We start from the raw sequence: 17771 nt of genomic DNA on the forward strand, positions 1-17771 counted from the left end.
AATACCGTCGTCAAGATTCCCCAACTGAACTTCTACGCTTAGCCGGACTCCCAACAATTAGCGATCGTGCTAGATATCTCCGACTAAAATTCCTGTTTATTCTCCAGAGCAATGCCCTAAAAATAGACAAAAATAAGTTTTTAGTACACTCTAACACCAGAATTACAAGAACGAAACACAATAAACAATTATCTGAGTATAGGTTTCACAATGACACTTTCAGGTATTCATACTTCCCGCAAGCTATCAGAGAATGGAATATGTTACCACAAGAAGTTGTCGATTGTACAACCCTCGATTCTTTCTTGTCCAAGCTGTCTAACCATATCTTTGTTGCTACATGATGAATTGTGGTTTTTACATTATGTTCTATTATCACCATGAATGTGCATTGTCTATATCGCTGTACGTGAGTATGTATAAGCTTGTTTTCAAACCAAAGCCAAGGCCTCTTGTAAAGGATTATCATTGAACCCTGTGTGAATGATGTATTTTCCCTTTTATGAATGTACCCTTTCCTGCCAAAGCCTTCTTTAAGGCTAGCAGTATGTACCAAATAAATAAATAAAATGTTCATCGCCAAGGCCTCTGCTGCACACGAGTTCCTTAAGCGACGCGATGTAACCGATCGCGGTTGAAGCGTTCACAGCAACCGGCGGTAAAGCAGCATCCTCGTCATCGTCCTCGTCGGTCTCTGGGCAGTCAGGAAGGGCTCGCACTTCACGCACAATAGCTTCGTCAGTGCATGGCTCCGCAATGTCGGCGTCGTCATCAGCAGAAACGAAATCGTCCCAGGTAACGTCAGGTCCGGCCAGCTGCGTGTCAACGACGCGTTGCCACAAGTCCTCGTGCGACCGGCCTTCCGGTGGGTGGTCTATGGCGTCCTCGGTGCCTGGACCCATAAAACCCGCCATAAAGCGGAAGCGCTTTTTCTTTTTTTACTTTATTTTACCCGCAAAGGAGCGCCGGGGGACGCTTTGTGCGCTCTGTGTTCGCGTCGTGTCAGGGGAACACAAAGTGCGCGAAATTCGCCTGCCGCGGGTTCGCAGTCCAGCGAAACCGCACCAAACACCGCCGGCTCGGTCAACTACAGGGACCCGACAGCTTCGCGTTCGCTCTAACCGAGTGTTGAGGCCACAGCAGTTCGTTCTATGTGAGACAATGTGCCATTGCCCAATATATATTTTGACGGTAGCACCGCCCTCGTTCGTACTAAGCGAGCGTTCGTTATATCTGCGGCTGTTATAAGTGGGCTGGACTGTAAACTCAGAGGCAAGAGTTCTACGTTAACTGGCCCTAGATTTCCCGGTTACAAGTGTACTATCCTCGAGAGAGAGAGATAAAACTTTGTTATGTCCTTGATGGGGCTTCAGGGGTGGCGGGAGTTGGGAGACTAACCCCCAATCGCCCCCTTCATCAGACGGCGGCCAGTCCTTGCTTTCTGGCGGCATCTTCGGCCATCCGGACGGCCCAGAGCTGCTCCTCTGGGTCCAAGCTGAGCAGCAATGTCTCCCACTGCTCGGCCGTAGTTATGCGTGTGTTAATGCGGGATGTGTTGGTGGGTGAGGCTTTGGGGCATTGCCAGATAATATGATCGAGGTCAGCGCGGGCCTCGCACGCTTTGCAGAGTGGGGAGTATGCATCGGGGTACATGCGGTTGTGAAGCATGGGGTTCGGAAAAGTTCGTGTCTGAAGGAGTCGCCAAGTGGTAGATTGAGACTTATTCAGTGTTTTGTGTGCTGGGGGGTAGCGTAACCACTCTCTGCGGTAGTGCACGAGAATTTCTCTCGTGACCATTCGGTCCCGCGCGTGACCGCGATGCAGAACAGAGGGCTGGTCGGGATCGGAAGACGCAGGAGAAGGATGATGCACCCGTTGTGCCAGAGCTCGGGCGGCATCGTGGGCGGCTTCGTTTCCAGCCAGACTCGAGTGACCAGGGGCCCAGATGATCTGCACGCGGCGTTGCCTTGAGGGAGGAGTGCCCGAGAGAATCTTCTGCGCTTGGGGTGCTATCAGTCCTCTTGTGTAGTTACGAATGGCCATTTTTGATTCGCTTATGATGCAGTGTGCATTGGTAGCCGCGTAGGCCAAAGCGATGACCGTTTCTTCTCCTACTTCGGGCTGCGTGGTGAATATTGATGCGGCCGCGGCGAGGCGGTACGGCGAACCCGCGACTGCAATGACCGCCGTGGCGTTTTGGTTGGGGTATTCTGCTGCGTCCACGTAGAATACGTCAGCGGCTTGGTCGTAGCGCTATTGTAGTCGTTTAGCTCGTTCTGCACATCGCTCCGGATTGTGTGCAGGGTGCATATTGCGAGGTATGGGTGGGATGACTAGTTGAGCGTGAATGTTTGGAGGGATGGGTACTTTTGGTCCGAATTTGGTGGTGTAGGTTATGCCTAGGGTGCCTAGAATGTGCCTGCCCGTGGTGGAATTGGCGAGTCGTTCGTACTGGCTAATACGCTGTGCTTCAATAAGCTCGTCTATGGTGTAATGAATGCCGAGGGCGTCCAGTTTCTTGTTAGAGGTGGTGATGGGAAGATGTAGGGCTTGTTTATAGGCCCTATTGATCATGGTGTTGAGATTGAGCTTGTCAGCTGCATTGAGGCTAAGGTACGGGGCGACATAGGTGATCCTGCTCAGGGCGTAGGCGGTTACCAGGCGTATAAGGTTGCTTTCTTTCATGCCGTGATGTCGATTTCCGATGCGTGCAATGAGGCGAGTGGTTTGGTGTGCATGATTACCTGATTGCTTGAGTATCTCCGTGTTTCTACCGTTTTGTTGGATGCGTAATCCAAGGTGTCTAAACTCTTGGGCATAGCCACGGAAAGTACGATGTCTTGCCATCAAGAATTCCCTTGTCGGGTTAATGGGATATGCACTCGTAATTCAGGCCTCATAGTTTTTTTTCTCAACAATTAGGTTCGAGTAGCCGTATTTTATTTTTCATTTCATCATTCATTCTTATAAAATGATTATTACTTGATTCAAGTTTATCGCTTCTCAAATTTTGTGTCAATTATTTTACATTTCTTTCTTGTATTATGTAGGACTACCTTGACCTTTTCTAGGCCGCCAGAGTGGGTTTGGGCCACTGACTATTTGCCCCCCCCCCCCCCCCCCGACAAAGGCAGCTCGGTCGGTGACAATTTAGTCGGTTGCATTCAGGCAAATGCCAATAATTCCCAGAAGAGTGCTGAAGTCACGCGTTCAGTGCATCACTTTCAGGACCTAACAACACGTTGGTTCGTGGCGTTCGTTCTTGCCACCCACAATCTCATTTATGAATAGTAAGGAACGTGCCAGCAGCTGTGGGCATATAGTCGCGATGATTTTCCAAAGACTCCCATGTGAATTTTCATAAAATTCTACTGCGTTAAAGGTGTACGTATATGAATGCGCCGAGAGATGCTGGCCGAATTGTTGAAGTTTACAACAAAATGATTTTTTCTATAATAAACACAAACACCTAATCTTTAGCTGTTAAAAAAAAACTTCGTCTTGCCTTTGCAGAGGGGTTTTGAAACGTCGGCCACGCCGAAGCTCGCCCCTGGTGCTTACATTGAAATCACTGGAATTGCAGATGGAGGCCCCGAGTAAGTCCTGGTCAAACACCACTTCTTTATTAGGAGCAAAGCCACAATCCGCCCCATGGTATAACATCCGTCTAAAGCGCCTGTCTAATAAAAAGAAGCGTCTGCACAAATTAGCCAAAAGTTCACCTAACATAACCAGGTGGACCAAATACAATCTGGCGGCAGATTAGTATGTAGCCGCATTAAACCAATGCTTAAAACCGATACCAAAAAATTCTGGCGCTTCATTAACCCCAAGGCTGTTGCCATGATAACCTTGATTGACAGCTCTGGAAATGTTATTCCAGCTAATGAATGAGCGTCCCCACTTAAAGATGCTTTCGTGAACAACTTCTCATCAACTACAGACATTACACTTCCATCCACGCATGACTACGATTACCAATCAATGTTTCCCATAATCAATGAACCAACAGGCGTCGTATCAATTATCTCATCGTTAAAATTATCTTCGGCTCCAGGACACGATTTAATAAACGCGAAATTTTTGAAAAGCACTAGCGGTTACTCTTCCATTTTTCTAGCAATTATATTGCACCAGTCTCTAGATAAGGGTTCTTTGCCTGCTGAATGGAAGATAGGGAAGGTGATCCCATTCCATAAGTCGGGTGACAAGCATTGTCCATATAACTACCGCCCTATCTCGATCACTTCCAATCCATGTAAGATGTTAGAACATATACTTGCCTCTAATCTTGCTACCTTTCTTCAATTTAATTCATTCTTTTCACCATCGCAACATGGCTTCCGCAAGACGCATTCATGTGAAACACAACTAGTTTTATTTGCACATAAGCTAAACGTCATTCTTGACAACTCTTCAACTGCCGACTATATATTTTTTAGACCTTGAGAAAGCGTTTGACAAAGTGTGACATAACCTTCTAATGTTTAAGCTGCATCGACTTCAGAGCAGGCTGGTGGCCGTTCTGCAACGACTGCTAACCCATCGCTCTTACGCATCGCAGGCCTTCCTGACAAGACATTGCTACCGGCAACAGCCCAAAACCGTGGCGGAGTAAAAGGCTCACCGACTGCACGCAAGCGCACTACCGCTTGCTTCCCAGCACGTGCCATCATCAACTACAGCATATCTACTACGGGATTGATCACGGGATATCTACGCAACGGGAGGCGTTTCCGACGCCTATAAAACTGCACCGACACCGACGGAACCCACTTCAGAGCAGGCTGGTGGCCGTTCTGCAACGACTGCTAACCCATCGCTCTTACGCATCGCAGGCCTTCCTGACAAGACATTGCTACCGGCAACAGCCCAAAACCGTGGCGGAGTAAAAGGCTCACCGACTGCACGCAAGCGCACTACCGCTTGCTTCCCAGCACGTGCCATCATCAACTACAGCATATCTACTACGGGATTGATCACGGGATATCTACGCAACGGGAGGCGTTTCCGACGCCTATAAAACTGCACCGACACCGACGGAACCCACTTCAGAGCAGGCTGGTGGCCGTTCTGCAACGACTGCTAACCCATCGCTCTTACGCATCGCAGGTGGGCCTTTCAGACACGTTGTTAAGCTATATCTATTGGCGTAGCTGCCGGCCTGCTCTGAACGTGGTTTGAAATTTCTGCCATTTGTTACTTGTTTGCATCTTTTTGTCGCTTTTCGAGCCGGATTCCGAGATTCTGCAGAGTATGGATGTGTTGAAGGATTTTGCAAGATCCATGTCTGAAAAGGCACCAAATTCTATTAAGGAACTAGCAAAGCTGTTCATTGAACTGACGGCGAAGTTTATCGAGGCCATAGCCGAACTTAGGACTGACGTAATGACCATGAAAAAATCCGTTGAGTTCAACAGTGAGAGCTTCGATGAGTTCAAAAGCGAAATCCGGAATTTACACCAGGAGCTCACTGAGGTGAAGAAGCGGAGTGAAGACAATGAAGGAGACTGCCAGAGGCTAAGGAAAAGCCTGGCGGACTTAAAAAAGGATCTTGTTGAATTGACGCAATACAGTAGGCGCAACAACATTGAACTAAAAGGAGTGCCAGAAACAGAGAACGAGAACTTAAGCGACACAGTCCAGAAGGTGGCCAAGTGCCTGAAATTGGATCTCTCTGCTAGCGACATAGATGTCGCGCATAGGGTTCCGGTTAAAGGATCAGGGCTTCCAAACATAATTGTGAAGTTCAACTCAAGGTGTGCGCGGGACAAATTCTTTAAAGCAGCCAAGAAAAAGCGATTGAACACAAAGATGATTGGCTTTGAGGATAACGACCCAATCTTTGTGAATGACCACCTCTGCCCTGAAAATAAAATCTTGCTAGGCAAGACCATCTATTTGAAAAAAAAAAAAGGCTGGAAATTTGCCTGGGTTTCAAATGGTAAAATCCTGGCGAGGAAAGCAGACAATTCGAAAGTCGTCCATGTGACATTTGAAGATGATCTTTCTAAAATTGTCTAGTAACTGACTCCTAGCCGCAGCTACCTCTTGGCAGAGACATGGCGTTCACGAAGATGGACATTAGTAGCTTGCACATATTCCACAGCAATATACGCAGTTTAAGAAGAAACTTGAACTTGCTTCTTGCTTATCTCCTTCAGTACCAAAAACATTATGATGTCATCGCAATATCTGAAACTTGGCTCAAAAAAGGTGAAGAAGTTGTTATTCCTGATTACCTCACAATTTCTCATCCACGTGATTCACTTTCGCGCGGTGGTGGTGTAGCCCTTTTTGTTCATAACAGTCGCACCTACTCAGCATTGCCCAATGTCTCCTGCAGCACATCTGATATCGAAGCCTTATTTATCAGACTGGAGAACTCTATTATCATAGGTGTCGTATATCGACCACCAAATTCACCTGTAGCTTTATTTCTTCATAAACTTGAATCTATATTTTTTACACTTGTGTCACGACACAAAGGTCCGGTTATAATTAGTGGTGACGTTAACATAGACACCAGTCATACAAACCATAGTGACTACACGTATCTACTAGAGTCCTTTAATTTTCAAAATCTGATCACTGTCCCCACTAGAATAGCAAGTACATCCGCAACTGTCATTGATCATGTTTTAACTAATATAACCTCGAATATTAATGCCGGGGTATGCAACCAACCCATCTCAGACCATCTCCCCACCTATGTAACGGTCACAGACCTCATAAAACCGAAATTAGCGCATGCCAAAGTAAGTATGAGGATTGACTACGCTTTGCTGAGATCGAATATCCAGTTAATCGACACTAGTACCATATACCACGATGACGTCGACATAGAATTCTCCAATCTAATCGACATCCTGACTTGCGTTAAAGCTAGCAGCAGTATTAAAACATCTGTTTGCTCATATAAGTTGCCCGTCTCACCCTGGATGACGGAGCAGATTTTAGCTGTATTGCAGCAGAAGGATTTTTGGTATCATAAATGGAAACAGCATAAGGACAACAGCTATTACTTGAGTCAGTACAAAAAGGTACGCAATAAATCTGTGGCAGTTATGCGTACACGAAAAAAAGAGTACTATACACGTTTAATCGAACAGAGCTCCGGTAACTCTAAAAAACTGTGGGAAATCGTGAATAGCGTTATAGGCAAGCCAAACAAACAAACGTTTCCGGACGTGGTTGATCAGAATGTTGTAAACAGCTTTAATTCATACTTCACTACTGTTGGAATTTCTTCAGGTACCAACGTAAATAATACAGATATAAGCTCTTTGTTACCAAGCCCACTCCCAAACTCCTTTCGTATGGATGACATTGAACTTAACGAGATACACTCAACATTAGCAACCATGGATAGTAATAAAGCTGCAGGTATAGATGAAATTACAGTACGTATGTTAAAAGAAAATATTGATGTTCTGGGTCCCATATTATGCCACGTCTTCAATCACTCACTTGAAACTGCCACGTACCCAACGTCACTAAAAACAGCCCGAGTTGTCCCAATATACAAGGACGGAGATCGCTCAAGCCCTTCTAGTTACCGACCAATATCCGTGCTCAGCGCCATTAATGTACTTTTCGAGAAAATCCTTGCGAATCGAATCAATAGCTTTATACATAAATACAACATAATTTGCCCACAGCAACATGGTTTTCGGCCAAACCATTCAACCTCATCAGCGGTGCAGTCTTTAGCCCACATTATAAACAGTGCTTTAAATGACAACAAACTTGTAGCTGTAGTCTTTCTAGATTTAAAGAAGGCTTTCGATACGGTCAACCATTCCATCCTTTTGTACAAGCTAAAGCACTACGGTTTTCGGGAACGGATTTTCAATTTGTTTTTTAGCTACTTCAATGAACGTCATCAGATAGTTGTCATAAATAATGTCTCATCGTCACCACAACGTATTCACGCAGGCGTGCCACAAGGGTCTGTTTTGGGACCCATCCTTTTTTCTATATACGTTTCCGACCTTCCACGTGTCTTAAAATTCGGAGAAATGCTGATGTATGCAGACGACACTGCTATAATATTTACAGGCAATAGCATCGAGGAAATACAGTCCAAAGCAAACGTAGATTTGGCAAACGTCTCTAAATGGTTTACAGCCAACAAGCTTACTGTAAATGTCAAGAAAACAAAATATACTATATTTCACTCCCGCAGAAAACAAGTAGATACCAACTCTGTAAACATTAGTATTGACAACTCTCTACTGGAATATACCCCGTGTTTTAAATATCTTGGCGTAATCTTTGATAGAAACCTGCACTGGCAAGACCATTTATTAGCAGTTGGCGCGAAGGTGGCATCGGGGTGCTATAAACTACTTCAAGCACGTGACTTTTTTGACACAAGCACATTACGTATTTTATATTTCTCCTTTATCCACAGTCATCTATCATACTGTCTGGAATCATGGGGATGGACCTACAATAGTTATCTCCAGCCATTCAGAAAATTGCAGAAACGATCATTACGAATCATAACGCAATCTAAGCAGGATCACCCCAGCAACCCATTATTCCACGATCTACGGATATTACCTTCGATTCACTACGCCTCCTAAAAACAGCAACTGTCGTAAACGGTATCGTAAGAAACAACCACCCCTTCCATATGTCCTTCTTTCATACATCATCGCGTACTACCAGAAATGTATTATTAGGCAACTTTAATCTACCTCCCACGCACAACGTTTATGGAGAACGACGGCTCTCATTTATTGGTGTTCAGATATGGAACACTCTTCCACAAGAAATAAAATACGCTCAAAATGTTGCACTTACAGCTAAAAAACTCTTTCAACGCATGCATTAAAATGTTAAAAGGCATCTATCTGCTGTTTACATTTCATTTATTATAATAATATACCGTGCACGATGTTTTTGAATTGAATCAACTGTTTCTTGTTATGCTTTATTTTTGTCATATGTATTATGTATATATTCCCCTCTCCACTTTTCCAAGTTTTTATTGTTTATGTGACGAAGTGTCTGCATTATATAATTTCATTCCTTGGACCCATAACTAGCCTACGGCTACGGGTCCAAACAGTACTGGACACACTTTTATTGTATTTTCATGGAAAAATAAAAGAATTTGAATTTGAATTAACATTGATCCCAGACTGGTTGCGTGGCTTGAGTGCTTTCTTTCTAACCGTTCACAGTTTGTCTTTGCTAATCACTCAAACCCACAGCCAAGCAGAGTACAGACCGGCGTACCTCAAGGGTCGGTGCTTGGTCCCCTCCTTTTTTTATTTACATAAATGATCTACCCTCTTGTGTTGCCTCTAACAATCATTTATTCCCAGATGATTGCGTAATGTTCAGGGAAATAATATACGACACTGATATATCTTCTCGTCAATTCGACCTTAACGCTATTTCTACTTGGTGCCAGTCATTGTCAATGGAATTAATATAAATTAATATAAGTTTAAGCGCGTGTCCAGAACTTCTAACCAGCTTCCTTCTTACTATGTTAATAATCTCCCCTTAGACTCTGTTTTCGCGTACAAATATCTTAGTATCCCTATTGCTGGCTACCTCTCGTGGTCCGTGCACGCTTCTTATGTAATTAAATACGCTAACCGCATGCTGGCAGACCTAAAACGCAATTTGACTAAGGCACCCTCTTCCCTAAAATTAATGCTATACAAGTCATTAGTCCGCCCAAAGCTTGAGTACGCCGCAGCACTTTGGGATCCCTTTCAGAAAAACCCTAATTCACTCATCAAAAATGCTACAAAATAACTGTGCTCGTTTCATTTTTTCTAATTATAACCGAACTGCCAGCACTTCTGTAATGAAATTAAACCTTGATTTGCCATCTTTACCCTCTCGCCGTAAAGACCTTAGACTTTCCCTTTTTCATAAGATATTTCATCCTCCTTCCCTTCGCGATGAACTTATCTCCCCTCCTAAATACATTTCATCAAGGTTAGATCACAATAACAAAGTTGGAATTTCATTATGCCAAACCAATGTCATGTCTCATTCATTCCTTCCGCCTACATCGGCTGAATGGAATCGCCTACTCGCCTCAACCGCTACTATTGTTGACCATCAGCACTTCATGGCAGTATTAGGTAAGATTGTATAAACAGGAGCCTTTCATTCATGTTCTTGTACTACCAATTGTACCACTGCTTTGTATTACCGTAACACTGTATTACTGCACTGTATGCACCATATTTCATTTTATTAGCCAGCACTACAAGAACACTAAGATAACATTGTATAACCGAGAGCCATCTATTTCTGTACTACTAACCATTTTGCTGCACTGTAATTTTTCTGTATTTGATGTAACCACTCCCCTCTTGAATGCACCTGGCCCTGAGAGAACACAAAATAAATAAATAAATAAATAAAAAATTAAATAAATAAATAAACACAGCTCATATATACCTACTCTAGTGATTACGTCTCTTGCTCTCATTGCACAAAACAGCAGCCTAAAATGCGCAACGGCCAGTAAGACTGTATCCGCATTGTCGCTCATCCTTGAAACCTCTGAAGTGACCAATAAACGGGAAACTGACCTAATATTGAAGAAAGCCCGCGCGATAGCAGCATTCTGCCACTTCATTAGAAACAAAATATTTTTCTTAGCCTTTTCGAAGAGAACGTTTGCGCCACTGGGCTGCTTCTCATTACCTCTTAAATATTTGCCTCGTTTGGCTGCACTGCATAGCTTGGCCCACTCTCTGCAGCTTCCCTGGAATTATACTCCGCGCCTATGGTACCACGAGCATTTCCCAGCCTATATGTAAACTCAGCAATGATGGCAGGATTAAATTAAAATGTAGGCTGTCTCCAAGGTTGCTTCTTTTCGCTTATTCACTGCATAGCGGATAGATTGAGCTACGAGTTAGGCCTCGCTAATTTTGTTACGCTAGCGCTGATGCGAATTGCTGCGAATAGATGAATAAGCGAACACATACGGCTCATTTTCCTAACTCATAATAGCTGTTCACAGTTGAGCATAGTGCCACATGCTGTACATGTGCCCAAAGGAACTAATAAGCATATTTTTAAATCGGGTGACTGAACGAACGCAGGTGCTTGTGCTGGTGGATCAAACCAGCGAGTACCTCGCCGTGTGCATACGCTAGCTCTACGCATTTCAGTACAAACCAAATTTATGAAAAAGAATAGATAGAATAGAATTTATTGATAGGAAAGACAGAGAGGTCGACCTGAGCTAGTGCGCTCTAGTCTGCTACTCTGCACTGGGGAAGAGGGAAGGGGAGTGAAAGTATTGGGATGGATGATGATGATAGGAGAAGTGGTGAGTGCTTATGTACATGAGACAGTTGCCTCGCTAGAGCCGCTCGTCAAGCTTGGTGTCCTGCAGGAACTTCAACAAAACTTTTGTTGCACGCACTGAAATTGCAGTGTCAGGCCATGGGCCGAGGATAGCTTCCTCCGACAGTAGTTGTCTGCCAACGCTGGCTAGGAAACCGTCTAATGTCCTTCGCTCCAGCATATATGCTGGGCAGTCGCACAGTACGTGTTGCAGTGTTTCGGGCATCTGGCAGTGTACACAATCAGGGTTGTTCGATTGGCCGATGAGGTGTGCGTAGCGACGGGTGAAAGCAACGCCGAGCCGAATCCTAATATAATATATGGGGTTTTACGTGCCAAAACCACTTTCTGATTATGAGGCACGCCGTAGTGGAGGACTCCGGAAATTTCGACCACCTGGGGTTCTTTAACGTGCACCTAAATCTAAGTACACGGGTGTTTTCGCATTTCGCCCCCCGAGCCGAATCCTGTGTAGCAATGATGTTTTGCTCCGTGTAAGCTTCGGGGGCAAACAGAATTTACCGTCTGGGTCAATCGTATGTAGAAGTCTGTGAATATTATCAGAGTGGGCTCTATAAGCCTTTGTAAGGTCCTGCATGAGTGCCTTGATCATGGAGTTGGTGTCAGGTCGCGAGTAGGCAATCCGTACTTCATTAGAGGAAGAGGAGGCCGATCTTGCCTCACTGTCAGCGAGTTCATTACCAAAGACACCACAATGGCTAGGCATCCATTGAAAGGTGATCACGTGGCCACTTAACTCGGCACTGTGATAAAGTTCGACGATTTCCAGCACGAGCAGATAGTATGGTCCTTTCTTTAAAAAGTATTTTAGCGCCTGTAGCGCTGATTTGGCATCGCACAATATCGTCCATTTATGGGGTGTCTGCGTTCTCATAAAACGGACAGCCTCTCGTATTCCCGCAAGTTCTGCAGCCGTAGATGTCGATTTGTGGTCTAATCGAAATCGTTGAGTAATTCCAAGTTGTGGGAAGACAAATGCGGCCGTTGTGGCAGATGGCGTGACCGAACCATCGGTATATACTTGTACAGTCCCACTATATGATGTAAATATATGGGACAGGGTGAGCTGCTTCAAGCCAATGGAGGAAACGTGAGATTTCTTCCGAATTCCGGGTATCTGAAGCCTCACTAGTGGCCTTGGCAATGTCCATGGAGGTGTCACGGGGATGTCGGTGGCCTGGAATCTTGCAGGTACAATGCTTGCGTGACATGCAATAGAGTAATACTTGTTGGGGGGGCTAGTTGGTGCATGTTATGAGATACGTGTGTACCTCACCTATCTTTATCCGCTTTTTGTAAAAACCTCGTGCGCATGTGTGGTTCTTGCTACCCATCTTTGTTTGACCTTATATTCATTCGCATACGCGGTGAATAAACAGTTGGAAGTTGCGCCTGTCCCGTCTCGCTTGCTGTGTGTTGTGTTTTTTCGGTGCTATAACCCTCTTCTGGGGACATGCAATAGCTTTAGAAAAAGCACAGTCAAGGTTGGTGCTTGGAAGTGTTGACAGTGGATGGTGTGAGTGTCTGGTTAGCAGGCGAAGATAGGTTCGCACAGGTTCACAAGACCTGTATATGTCGATAGGACAAGCCCGTGCTTCCGCTACTGTGCCCTTAGTTGACGTGCAGCGTGGCAAGCCAAGACATATCCGTAGTGCTTGTGCCTGAAGGCTCTCCAGCGTGCGTATACAAGATGACCCCATGTTAGATAACACAGGCATGCTGTAGCGTATGTAGCCCACAAAAAGTGCCTGGTACACTTGGAGCAAACTTCGCTCAGAGGGGCCCCATCTCAGTCCTGATATTACACGAAGAACGTGTATGAAGTTGGTCAGTTTAGCCCTAAGCGCAGTAACATGTTTGGTCCAAGAAAGGCTGCGGTCTATTATCACGCCAAGATATCTCTGGTGGGTGACTAAAGGGAGCGCTGTTCCGTCGACAACGATTGGATAATGTGACATTGATTTGCGCGTGAATGCCATGACTGCACACTTAGTTGCTGAGAGTTGCAGGCCTCTACGGCGCAAGTACTTCGCCGTTATGGTAGCCGCACGTTGGAGCCTTGCACGCACTTGTGGACGTGTGACCCCAGATGACCAAATACAGATATCATCCGCGTACGTACTGATACGCGCTGTTTCAGGTAGCTCGTCTGCAAGGCCCACCAGTATGATATTGAACAATATTGGGCTAAGGACACCACCCTGCGGAACACCCCTGCGAACGTCATGTCTATCAGTCTCGCCATCCGAAGTGGACATGAAAATGGTGCGGCCACTGAGGTAACTCTGCAGCCATGCATACATCCGGCCACCAACACCAATATCCTCAAGCGCCTGAAGAATCGAATGGTGGAAGACGTTGTCGTAGGCACTTTTGATGTCCAGGAATATTGCGCATACCAGACGACGGCGTCTCTTTTCCTGTTGAACAGAAGATACTAGGTCGATCACACCGTCAGTTGATGATCGGCCTCTTCTGAATCCATTGATGAAATCAGGAAGTCCACCACTTTTCTCGAGTAGCCATTCCAGTCTGCTCAGTACCATCCGCTCCATCACTTTACCGACACAGCTTGCCAAGGCTATTGGCCGATAATCTCAGAGATCATGTGGGCATTTCCCAGGTTTTAGTAAAGCCACAAGACGACTGCACTTCCAGTGATTAGGCACAGTTGCTGTGTCCCACGTAGAGTTGTAGAGCGCCAGGAGAATTTCTCGAGCTTCTACTCCAAGATGACAGATCGCGGAGTATGTAATTCCGTCTGGTCCTGGACAAGTTGACCGGCGGGAAGAAGATATCGCAGCGTCGAGCTCGTGCATAGTAAAAGGTGCGTCCAGACGGTGATCACTAGATGACGGGAAAGTCAGTCGTGAATGGGTTGGTATATCGCTCGAGGAGCTCACGAGTAATTTGCAGAAGTCATCGGCGACCTCAACTTCACGCCAGCCTTGCCGTATGGCCACAGCGCTGAACGGGTGAAGCTGTTGTGGAGGCGAGCGAAGGCTTCGTACAATTTTCCAAATTCTAGAGAGAGGTTTTCTCGGATCCAGAGAGCCGCAGAATGATCTCCAGCGTTGTTTGTCAAGCTTGTCAAGGTGGCGCCGGACATGACGCTGAGCCCGGCGTGATGCAGTGACGTCTAATGGTGATTTGGTCCTTCTGTATTTCCGTTCTGCTCGGCGCCGTATCGCGCGAAGTCGCTCGTACTGGTCATCAATAGATGATCTCGGTGAGGGTGCGCTGAGGTGTTTTGTTGTGTCACGTAAAGTTGCCGCGATGACATCTTCAATATTGGATGGTGCTTGGATGGCTTGACATGCATTGGTCACAGATTCTCGAAATGTTGGCCAATCGATAGAACGCACAGTGTGAGGAGCTGGGGGACGTAACCATTTCAACTGAACATATGTTGGTAGATGGTCACTTCCATGGGTGTCGAGATCAGTACACCATCGTGTAGCAGACAGCAGGCTTTTTTAATCAAACGCAATATCAAGACACCTGCTGTAGTAAGAGCCTCGAAGGTATGTTGGCGAGCCATCATTGATCACCATCAAGCCTTGACTAAGCATGAAGTCAGCCAAGTCTCTACCGCGGGCGTTCGTCGAAGCAGAGCCCCACATGGGACGGTGGGCATTAAAGTCACCGATGACTATGTGGGGACCCGGACAAGCTTTCAGTATGGACAGCAAATATGAACAGTCTATGCTCGATGTTGGGGGTATATACCCGCCAATTACTGAGAGTGTGCGCCGCTTGTACTTCAGCGTTATGCAAACGTACTCGTTGGAAGCGTGTGCAGGAATGTCTTTACGAAGGCACGTTAAATTCCGACGAACAAAAGTGAGCACTTTGCTTGAATTGTGATCATTCTTTGACCACAGTGGCGCATATCCAGATACACGTAGTGAAGACGTCATGTTTGGTTCACATATTACAGCCACGGGAAACTGGTATTTGAACATCCATTGCCGAAAGTCCGCGAGGCGGCCTCGTAGGCCTCTGGCATTCCACTGCATTATTGCAGATCTTCGTAATTGGTTTTCAAAAGATAGCGCCATGATGCCTTATTGTAGAGCCGCGAGGAGTGGTTCCAAAGCATCTAGAACATGTAGCGCGGTCTTAGCAACCGGCGTCTGTAGTCCGCAGAGAAGTGAGCGCATCGTTGTTATCAGGTGTTTCAGCATACTTCGTACATTTCCATTTTCTGTCTTATCATTCTCAACCACCTTTGCAGACACATCACCCGACGCGTTTAAGCCTGTTTGTTTGGGTGGGAGCGACGGCGAGCCAATGTCAGAGTCGGTCGGCGGAGGCGTCGTTTTATGCAGCGCATGTGTTCCACGTGCTGCTGCCGAAGAAGGTACGTCAGGCCCGCATCTTGATCGCAGAAGCAAACTTGGCAAGCGAGGAGTTTGCCATGCGGCCGATGGTCCATCTGTACGGGAAGTACTCTTGTCTTGCTGTCGTCTGTGTCGCGGTCGACGTCTGCGGCGGCGTATCGATGTAGCAGCCTGTCTGTGAGTGGAGTTGTCCCGCACCATCTTTCGAAGCACTGACATTTCGTCCTTGATTTTCAGGCAGTCCTTTGATGTCGCTTCATGTGGACCGGCGCAATTGGGACATTTTAGGGCAGTAGCATCGCAGCTATCATTTTGATGGGCCCCTCCACACCGTTGGCATGTTACGCCGCCCTTGCAAGCTGCGCTTACGTGTCCTATTTGAAACACTTCCGACACTGCACCAGTTTTGGCACGTAAGGGCGCACACGGTGTCTTACGTATCCTACTTTTACGTAGTCAGGTAATGTTTCAGAGTCAAAGACTATTTTAATACACCGGGATTGACCGAAGCGGTGAATCTGCACTATTGGTGCGGTGGAATTCAAAAGCCTCTTGAGGTCAGTGTCTGCGATTTCTTTGTCCACGTCAGAAATAACGCCAGTCGAGGTTTCTTTTCCATACGCAAAGAAGGAGCGCACTGGGATGTTTCCTAGTAGTGTGGCAGCCTTTGGCGTATCCAGAAATCACTTGTTGTTCACGTCCACCGAAAGGATGTTCCTCCGTGCGTTAATTCTGATCTCGCTGACTTGGCCGGGCGCAATTCACTCAAAATACTCCGTTAAGCTTTGCCTGTTCAATGTATTCAGATCGTCAGTAGCTGTGCTAGGGACGTAAGCAACAGTGAATGATTGCTTACCACTGTCCTGCCTGGGCAACGATTCACTCTCTGTTGATGTCCTCCTGAGTTTTCTCTTCAAACGGCGACCCACGGCAAGTGTGAAATCGTTGTCCGATTCCATTTCTTCAATCGTTGAGCTGTCGGAAGATTCAAGGGCGACAGCGGAAGGGCCAGTGCGGTCCCTTGTCTTCGATGCAGCCAGTGGTGGACGACCAGGGTCAAACGCTTGGCTGGGATTCCTATCCCCCATCCTGGAGGATGACATTGTGCCCTTTGCACAGCCTCTGATGTTGAAAAACGTCCGAGACACAGGAAAATGAAGAGACCACAGCTATAGGCGTTCTTCTTCCGAGGCACTTCTTCCTTCTCCAAGAAAAAGAAACGTTGTAAATTTCCTGCAGCCTGTGTAACTCTTGCAACTACAGCTGTTGTTTTTGTTATAGAAAGCAGCGAAAACTTCTATTGAACACCGTATATAGCTAGAAGAGGAGGAACTCCTCTTAGCAGTATGCGAAACAGCAATTCCACCTTCAAGCCGGTTTTCTTCGCCGTCTATGCATGCAACCTTTAATTGATGACGTCCGTTCTAACTTGGCATGACGAACTTTCGAGTAGCCATGTCATTTTCAGTTTCTGCATCAGAATATCAATAACAACCAGTTTTTTTTACACACAACATTCACAGAATTTCGTTTGTCGTAACTTTTGTTTATTGTAGGATCTTTTTTTGTTATTTGCATTAACACTATTTGGGAAGCCGTTTGCTTCGGAGGAACGAGACAGCGCTTTCGGCGGCGCGCCGCACTGCCCTCAGCGAAAACGCACGAACGCAAAACCATTACAACTTCTGCCTGGCTTCTGTTCGATCAGCTGTCGAAAATGCAACTGTGTGTGTGCCAATGCACTACACTCCGTTCGCGCTGCAAAATGTGGAATGATGCAGAAAAGACGTGCGCAGTAGTTGGCTGCAAAAATAGGGACTGGCATAATAGGAAATAAAATGAATCTGTGTCACCAAATTCACGGCTCGCTGCTACATAAGGATTGCTTGGGTTGCCGGCCCTTTTTGAGGCCTGTGTTTCCCTTAGCATGAGGAAAACTGACTCATCCGCGAGCATTGTACTGCTAACACACAAAAAAGAACTTCAACCCCGTAACGTTGGCAAGAGTGAGTATACCGCTCTTACACAGTGACACAGACATCAGTGCCGCTTGCCTGGGATAGCAAGTTT

General features: G+C 46.1%; 1 long non-coding RNA gene across 2 annotated transcripts in view; it reads left to right on the forward strand.

Moving 5' to 3' along the window:
• The window catches only part of LOC140217407 (uncharacterized), a 44497-nt gene that overhangs the window by 16195 nt on the left and 10531 nt on the right, over positions 1-17771 (forward strand). For both annotated transcript variants that reach the window (XR_011893972.1, XR_011893971.1), the window contains exon 2: positions 3514-3596. This is a non-coding gene — a long non-coding RNA (uncharacterized lncRNA). The remainder of the gene's footprint in view (positions 1-3513; positions 3597-17771) is intronic.

This window comes from Dermacentor andersoni, chromosome 4 (genome assembly GCF_023375885.2).
Source record: "Dermacentor andersoni chromosome 4, qqDerAnde1_hic_scaffold, whole genome shotgun sequence".
NCBI classification, from domain to species: domain Eukaryota; kingdom Metazoa; phylum Arthropoda; class Arachnida; order Ixodida; family Ixodidae; genus Dermacentor; species Dermacentor andersoni.